This window comes from Callospermophilus lateralis, chromosome 12 (assembly GCF_048772815.1).
Source record: "Callospermophilus lateralis isolate mCalLat2 chromosome 12, mCalLat2.hap1, whole genome shotgun sequence".
NCBI lineage: Eukaryota > Metazoa > Chordata > Mammalia > Rodentia > Sciuridae > Callospermophilus > Callospermophilus lateralis.
The window spans coordinates 70,854,705-70,864,233 of NC_135316.1; the positions used below are offsets into that span (position 1 = coordinate 70,854,705).

The 9,529-nt window shown below is 38.0% G+C and overlaps 1 pseudogene; it reads right to left on the bottom strand.

Moving 5' to 3' along the window:
* Positions 1-416: 416 nt before the first annotated feature.
* Positions 417-7,080, bottom strand: LOC143411612 (purine nucleoside phosphorylase LACC1-like; annotated as a pseudogene).
* Positions 7,081-9,529: the final 2,449 nt, after the last annotated feature.

Consider the following 9,529-nt stretch of genomic DNA (forward strand, 5'->3'; position numbering starts at 1 on the left):
ATGTCATTTCAACAATTTTTTTTAAAAAGGCATAAAGATGATGATAGAAATGTACAGATATCAAGTATATAGTAAACTCAAAGAACTTACAGCATTTCTTAAAAACTATATCAATTTATATTCTTTTAATATAAACCTGCCTGATTATTCACTAACTAGGAAAAGGAATGGCTCATTTTTATAATAGAATGTTACTGAAAATGAACTTTTCTACTACCTATGGTCTCAATAAAAGAAAAACCAATTCTTTTTATAGGAATAAAAGGGTAAAATTAAGTATACTTAATTATTTTTTTAAATGAGGGGAGAAAAAGGCTAGAAGAGGAAGAAGAAGAGATGAAGAGAAAGAAGGAGAAAGAGAGGGAGTCAGAGAATGAGGCAAGAGAGACTGGAGAGGGAAGGGAGAACCCAGTACTTCATTCTCTAATCAATATGAAGCCAATCTGTGTGTCAAAATTAAGGCCATCTCGGACATGGGAGAAAAATTTGTCAGGATGGCAAGATGTACAAAGGTTGAGATTCTGGTTCAGGTCGTGAATATTCTGTGGAAGAATTCCTCCTTGTTCTAGAAGAATCCTTAAGATAAAGATTTTTCAAAAGAGAGCAAGCATTTATTTTACCAAATGCCAAAGAAATATGAAAACAGTATGTACAACGATGTAAAAGAGTTCTATAAAAAATCTGGTAGGAATAATGCAAATTGTTACTTATGTTCACAACAAGGAATAGCTAAGAAATGGTAGATTTTTATCACCTAGGTTTATGAATGAAATGTATGAACTTCCATACTGTCCTGTAGACATAATCTAGTTACAGAATTTTATAATCAAAATCAAGGGCTTACTTAAGAAGAAATTTTTCAAACTACAAGAGTATTTTTAACCAAGATTCATTTGGCTTAGACAGAGTGTGCTTTTTAGTCATCTAACGGTCTGGTCTTCTTTCCTCTTAATTAGCCATATTTTTCACTGAAATCTTGCTTCTCTAAAACACTTGAAATATGAATGAAAATTAGTGATATTATTTGACAAGTCAAATCAAGAATCAATTCCAATTCTTTATACTTAGGTATTAAATGAGTAAGGTTTTTACTGACTAGAATAGGAACACAATTCAAATCAGCTATCAATTTTTCTTTGTAGAAATAACAAATAGTTTTCAATAGATATTAAAAGCAAAATTTTTTAAATTCAAGATGCATGAGACCACAAAAAAGAAAAGTGACTGTATATTTATGTTACCTAATATTTTTTCGAAGACATATATCCTTCCAATTAATTAGAAAATATGAACAATTTTAAAATATTAGCTTTCCAAATGTTTTTATATTCTAGAGAGTTTACCCAAGGAATGACTGTAATGTCAAGTAAATGCTAGTTAAGTTTAAGTAGAAACTGAATCTTTTTCAAGGCCAACTGCTTCTTCCTTCACTTTCAAATCAACGAGAGATACCAGGCAAGAAATTTTATGTCATTTGCACATGTTGAGAATAGATTTTATATTTAAAATGAGTTTTTGTGTAGTGTATATTGCAGGGTATATCTGCCACCTTCTTCTTGGAGTTAGCAACTGGTCTCTAAAATAATTTTCATTTCAGAAGCAATGAACAATAATCAAACTTGAAGTTCCACAGTGAAAATCAAACATACCTGGTGGCTTTAGGGATGTCAATATGGGGTCTGGGTGAGTTAAAAAGTCACAGGCATTCAGGATGAAGATTATGAAATGCATTTGCTGATTCCCTGGGAAGAGTAAAACAGCAAGGTCCTACTGAAGGTCCCAGTACAACAATAATGTCTTCTAAACTACAGCCATATTCTGCTATCATAGCATTCACTGTAGCCATAGCAAACCTAATAAAGTACCTCTCAGGCCTGGAAAATAGGAAGAAAAAGAGATAAGGAAGATTAAAACATAAAATTTCAACTCAATTTGTGTCTAAGTTAAAAATGAATAGATTCAGCTTCTGATTCATAATTATTACACATGGTACTTTTTCCAAAGTGTGATGTACTTTTACAAAATACGTGACACAGAATAGTTATTTAATAGGAGTCACTGTCCTCTTCCTTTAAAAACTGTTCTATAAGCTTCATTTATACCATCTTAGTCTTCTCTCTTTACAAATTATTAATTGTGGAAAGAAACATATAAAATTTACCATTTTTAGTGTACAATTCAGTAGTATTAAGTATATTTACCAATCTCCTGCAGAATTTTTTCATTCTGCAAATCTGAATCTCTACATCCATTTAATAACTAATTTCTCCCTTCCCTCAGTTCTGTGGCATCACAATTCTTCTTTGTTTCTACAAATTTTATTACTCTAGATATTTCTATAACTGAAATCACATAGTTTTTATCTTTTGGGGAGTGGTTTATTTTATTTAGCATAACCGTGTCAAGGCTCACCCATGATGTATTGTGTCAGAATTTCCTACCTTTTTAAGGCTAAATAATATTCCATTATGGTATACCACAATTTGTTCATTCATTCACCTATCACTGGATATTTAGTTTGCTTCCACCTCTTAGGTATTATGAATAATGCTGCTATGAACATGGGGCGGGATATGTCTTAGATTCTGCTTTCAATTTTTTAAAATGTATATTCAGATATATAGTTGATAAATCATATGGCAATTTTATTTTGAAATTTTGAGGAATTGCCATAGTGTTTTTGGAGCTGTGAGTCACTCAACATTGTTCCTCCCCCCCCCCACCCCCTGGGATTGTTGTAACTATCAGAATCCCTTTGAGATTCCAGTGAAATTTTGGGATGGATTTATTTATAAAAAAAAGTGCCTTTGGGATTTTACAGGGATTGCATAAATCTGTAGACCACTTTAGGTAATATTGACATCAATATTAACTCCTTCAATCCATGAATATGGGATTTTCTTACCATTTGTTTGTTTCTTCTTTCATTTCTTTCAGCAGTATTTTGTAGTTTTCATTTCTACCTCACTTTCTACCCACAAAACAAGTCTACTTCCATTAACTTTCCCTTTTACAAACTTCCCTTCCTCTTTATTGGATCCTGTGGAATTCTAAGATTAAACCATTTCCTTCGCTCCTGCTTTCATCTACTTCTGGAAGACAAAAACCAAACACTGTTGCTTTTTTCCTTTGTTCCCTATATTGGGAGTTAGATTCAGCTGATGAAGCTGGACAGTGAGGAGCCCCCTTACTCCCTCCTTCAGCACTCCATATGTATATGCTTCTAAAACTAAGCACTCAGGAGAAGAGACTAATATTTCCAGATAAAGGAAGAAGATGATGAAAGCCACAAATATTTAGATGATAAATTAAACTTCTGCTGGGAACCCACTGGATATGTGGTTATGGGAAGAACAGAATGAAATATCAGATTCTAGGTAAGTGGATGGTATATTAGTAGCCAAAATAGAAAAACAATGTGGTAAAGAAGGAAATGTAGGAAAAACATATTGCATTTTTAACATGATGATTTTGAGCTACCTCTGAAATTAAAAGCAGTTATTTCAAAAGAAAGTAACTAGAAAAAAGCATTCTGAGCTAAAAAGAGATATTGTCAAGACTTTTATGTGGACAAGAGCATCTATCTGCCTTGATTAATTATTCACACACCTATAATGTATTCATCCCCTATTTGTTTCTTTCCTGAAGGACATGCATAGGCAAATATATTCATCTGACTGAGGAATTTTTATTAAATTAATCATATAGAAGAATTTTATACTTTCTGATAGCTGATAAAATAATAAGTAACACATCCAACTGTATCCTATTTCAAGGTTACTTTAAGTATAACGTGAAAGTTCACTTTTATAACTTCATTTTGACTGCTTTGTCTTAGAGATCTTAAAACTAAACATTTCAAAATATTATTAGTTAATATTTCCTTTTTAAAACCAAGAACTGAGATTCAAAACTTAAACAACTTTTGACAATGTCATATGATAAACCTGACTTCTCAACCAATTCCATTAATTTAGCTAGGTCAGAAGAAAAATATGTCACTTTCTTCTCTATAGACTAAGTATCAATGTAGTCACAGATTTACAAGTATTAAGGAATTCAAAACATCAGTTCTCATTTTACATAGAATCATAACCACAGGATAACTAAATATTATTTTCAAATACCTTCGCGCACAAAAAAAAAAAATCTATAACCTTAGTATAGCATCTTAAATTACATCTGTGCTCTTTGGCAACAGTTATAGTTAAACACATGTAGTCATTAAAACTAAATGCAGTTTGCAAACATGTCTTCCTTTTTTAAACTCCCTACTTTTACATGGGCTGCTGCATCTGTGTGAATTCCTTTGTACACCACGCCTGACATTCCTACTCCCTGGTGCCTGAATACCAAGGGTTCCCAAACAGAGGCAACACCATGTCCCTAGGCAGTACTTAGACAAGCATGGAGGGTTGCTGTTTGATTATTGCAATGACTGGGGGTGCTACTGGCATTAAGAATTGCAAGGGCCAAAGATACTTTCAAGGTCACAGTAGAATTATCTTACCCCTTAATGTTAATAATATCCTTGCTTACAAACACTGACACTGAACCAAAACCTAAAGACTCCTCAGGAATCTACCTAGGGACCATCTCCTTTGGGAATTCTACTCTAATTCATATCATTTGACTTATATATTCCCTTTATCTGCTCCTATAATAAGAGTATGCAGGCCCCACCTTATCATTACATTGATCACAAAGTAGTATAATTAACTGTCAGGCCCACTAGAAAAATTCATTTTCTTTCTCTACTAAAAATTTAGGAAAATCCTCAATGCTTAAGTATATTTACCAGAGTGAGAAACCCCACATGCTTTTTTGACAAGATCTGCGAAAACTACAGGTATGCAATCAGCACCAAGAGCTGCTATTGTGACTCCTCTCTGGTTCAAGGTTATTCCATTAAAAGATCCAGGCTCCTCCCTTCCCATAATCCACACTTCATTGGCATGATCAGTCTAATATCAAAGATACATGATAAAAAGATTTTGAAAATGGGGTTTCTCATAACATAAGCTTTTCTGAAAGTACTTATTTCAGTGCAAAATTATGTAACCAGCTTAAATTATTAGAATTCAATAGGTCTATCATTTCAATACAAAACACTACATGCAATATCTCTGCATGTTTTATTCAGAGGAATCTAGGTCTTAACACTTAAGAGTTCAATAAAGCTCATGATGAATACCTCATACTTGAAATGGGTACTAGTCTTCCAAAAAGTAGAAATTTAACATTTTAATAAGAAATTAAAATTAATTATCAAATTAATATTGCATTTATTTTTCCTAGACGCAAATAAAGCTAGAATTTTGTAAGGAACAAGATATTATACCTTAATTATGACGCTAGTGTTTAGAAAATAATGGCTTTTCTTTCTTACCATTCAGGAATCTTTCTTCTACATCAAAAAGGACAGTGTTACTATATGAAGTATTAACCATACTTTTAGAATTGAAGAGCTCTAGATAAAAAAAATCCAAATATGAGATTTATGTAAATATATGAGATTTATACATTTCATAAAATTGATCTTTAGGCTATGATATATAAATCTAAGGAAACTACTACTAAAATTTTAGATAAAATACCAGAGGCAAAGAGAAATACCTTAATTAAATTCCATGTAGTTACTGGTATGATCTAAAAATAGGTTCAAAATATGAAACAAAATTTTACCTTTATTTGATAAAAATTTTCCACATTAAAACCTGCAGTATTTGCCACCTATGTAGATTTTCTTGAACAACTACCTTGGGATCTCTTCGTTTGAAACTACTGAAGAGATTGAAGGAGCTAAGAGTTGGTATATAAGATATCCCACCTGTTCTTGTAGTAAATCCATGTATGAAAATATCTGTTGAAGACAAGTAATGAAGATTAAAAAGATGCTCTCCAAAGGACTACAAAGCATTACAAAAGCCAGTCTCTCCAGCAGACCTCCCTGATCACTTCAACCAGCTCTTATTTATCTGGCTTCTAATTCTGACAGCACTTTGTACCTCCATATGTTCTTATTACCTACTGCTGTTTACCTTCCATATGGGATTACTGCTCTTCAAAGGGTATCTTCTGTCTCACCTGTCTTTTGGTACCAACAGCATATAGCTCACAGTAAATATTGTCTAACCAAGAAGGAAGATTGACTATTTTAAAAATAGTCAATTTCTTCTGGGAAAGTTTTAATGAGTTCCTGTTTCAGAACTTCTAAATCAAAGATTTCTAGTGTTATAAATTGCATCATAAAGAAGGGCTGGGAAATTTGCTTAAAGCTAAATTTGTTTAGAACAAATTTGTTTATTTAGTATGGCTTTGAAGGAGTCTTCCCTTGTCACCCTGACCCACAAGGCCATCCATAACACACATTGCAAATAATGCTAATGAACAATAAGTGAACAAAAGAAAAGGTGAGGAGAGGTGAGCAACTTCTGAAGACAGACTGGATTTTCACATATACAGAAAAACAACAGAGAATGTTGAATATACCTGGGACCAAAGGAGATGTGATAATAGTTAATTCTCCTTTCAGTGCTGGCAGACTTCTCAAATATGAGTCTATTTCACTCTGGATTTCTTCTAGTTCATGAGCTGGATTGTGTTTATCTCAGTGGACTGTTTCAAAAGGCCATCCCTCAAAGTCACCTATAAATCTTCAAACTCAAAATTGTAAACCCTAATGAAGAGATGATCAATAAAAGCCTTCATTAAGGTTTTCCTGTGTGCAGGTACAATTACCTCAATGCTGTTCAGATTTTTTTCATTTATTTTTTGTTTAATGATATACAAAGAGGCAGCCATGCTGGAATTACTAACAGTCTCAAATTCTCTCAAGAGACCTAATAATCCATTGCTTGTTTCCAGTTCACAATTATCATGTTCACCTTCTCTTTCATACCTCATGTTACTTGCAACCCATTATGCAAAGGAACTTGGCCTTGACAGCAAGGTGGATGGCATTCAGTGTCTTCAACAATGTCTCATGGCAGTTTTCCTGACAGGTCAATTTCAAACCAAAGAGATCAATCAAAACTGCTTCTGCCATCCTCAATAATACACAAAGTTTTTCAAAGAAGACTTCTGTGCCAAAGAAATTACCTGAAAAAAGAAAAATTGGCGCAAGAATACAACACTTACAACAGAAATGTGTGGCAAATTTTAAAAAATAATTGTCTTGATCTCAAAAAATAATCAAAATAGGCTTGGGGTTGTGGCTCAGTGGAAGAGTGCTTGCCTAGCAAGTGTGAGGCATTCCATCTACAACACCACATAAAAATAAAACAATGCAGTCATTGTGTCCATCTACATAGATATATATATTTTAAAAAGTAACCGAATAGTACCTATACCCCTTCCAGAAAAGACAGACCACTATTAATCATGAGAGAAACATGCCAAAGTGATCTTTTATTCTTTTTGTGAACAGGTGGGTACATCTTTCCAGAACAATAATTCTTTTTCAGTAGAAAATTACCTGTTGCCTTAGAAAGTCCTGTTTTTTAATTACAGGGTGTCAATCTACGTGCTCTACCATTGGTTCTGCATAATTGTTAAATTGGGTCACCTCCCTCATATGAAACCCAGAGAGGCCTTAAGTTTAAGATTTTAACCTGAAAATCGAAGTTTTGTGGGATGAAAGCCGAGGGCTAAGGGACTTCCCTCAGTGTGTGCCTTCTGGGCCAGGATCACGGAAGCGGCCGCCACTTGGATCCCAGGCGCTTCCTACCCACCTGGTTATTCTGGTTGGCGCCCAACTCCTCACCTTCAGCCCACGCGGGGTTAAGGGTCCCTCCCTGGTGACGCTTTGGGTGACCCTTTTGCCCGGACCCTGTTCTCCCGCCGCCCCTCGTCCTCTCCGCTCCCGCCGCCCTTCATTTCCACAGCTGTGAGAGGGTGGCCACCCGCCTTTGCTGGACACCATGGATTCCCACGCGGCATGTCTGTCACCGCGGAGTCCCTGTCCACTGTGTGGCGCTCGGCTCCGGAGCACGGGTGGCAGCTCCGCACCCGCCCGGCTGCTCCACCGACCGCTCCCGCCCGCTTAGGGCTTTGGGACCTGCGGACAGACTCGCAGCAGCGCGGTTCCCTTCTCGCGCCTCACCTCGGCTGTCGGCCTGTCTGCAGGCAGCTCGGCCACGACCCGCAGCCTCCTTCCCGCGCCCCGAGTCCGCCCGAAACCCGGAAGCCGCGGGCCCCACGCACCTTTGCCCCTCACCGCGCCCTGGCGCCCCAGCAACGTCAGCGTCCGCTCCGGGTGGAAACCCGATGGCAGAGGATGGGGGCCGGGGATTCCTGGGACCGGTCCACGCCGAGCGCCCGCCGCAGCTCAGCAGTTCCCAGTCAGGAGCCGCAGCCGCGGAGGACCCTCTGGCGGAGCCAGGCGGGTCAGCGGGCCCGAGGCGGGCACCCCGGACCCGGAGAGGGGGCGGCGGGAGCGGGGGCGCCGTGGAGCGGTCGCCAGGAGGGAACGGCGGGTCCTGTGAGGGCCGGGCGGCGGGAATGGCGGTTGTGGGGCCGCTAGCGCGCGGAGGGCAGGAGTCCGGGCTGCGGGCGAGTCCTCTGAGCGGACTGGAACTCCCCGCAGCTGGCGCTTCCCGATGACCCTCTGAGCCAGCAGTGGGGCGGGGACACTTGGTTTATGGAGCCCAGGCCGGATCCTGTCAGGTTACCTCTTAGGACTTGTCCCCTCCAGGTTCAAGGCATGGGCCTCTAGGGGAGGATTGGTTAGTGTGGTTTTGTTTGCCTTTTGGTGATTCTGCCTTTCTTGAGACAAGCCAATCCTCATGACAGCTCCCTCACTTTTATTGACTACACAAGGGTCGCTTATGCCCCTCCCCGCCTTTTTGCCCTTTTAAATAGTGGGTTCCTCTAATTGGAAGAAGGCACCGATTCTTAGAATAGTGTTAAAGGTACAGCGTCCCTTACCTTTCCTCCAGGAGTGTGATTTCACACATATTGAGCAGCTAAGGTATGGAAGGCATGTGCTATGAAGTGAAGGGGAAAAAATCCAGCCTCCTCAGAATAAGAGTCTCTGTAGAACTGGCTAAGATGGAAGAAGAGGTCCCCTTATTATTGTTCAGGTGATAAGTGCTGAAGAAGCTTTGCATGAATGACAGAGAATCTCTGGAGGTGGGCACCTGTTTCTTCTTGACCAGAGACTGGGAGCATCAGCCCAGAATAGGAGCCCATTCTCCTTATCCCTGGCAACTGTTCTTGTCAAATTGGTATTTTCCCTGGACATCTGTTAAGAACCTTGAGTGGTAAGTGGTACACCTAACCAGAAGGTACACTGTTGTTTTATGTTAACTTTTACCTCAAGCAAAATATAGGTCTTGTAGTTGTTAAAGCAAGTTTACTGTATTTATATAGACAGTGTTGAGAATTCAAATTCTTTCATGCATCAGTAGTGGCAGTAAAAAACAAAAAGAGAAACTATTTCAAAATAGTGAAGTTATTAGGGAAGAAAGTTTGTTAATTTGTGTTTATTTATTGGTGCCTGTAATTGGAGAAGGCACCAATCCTTAGA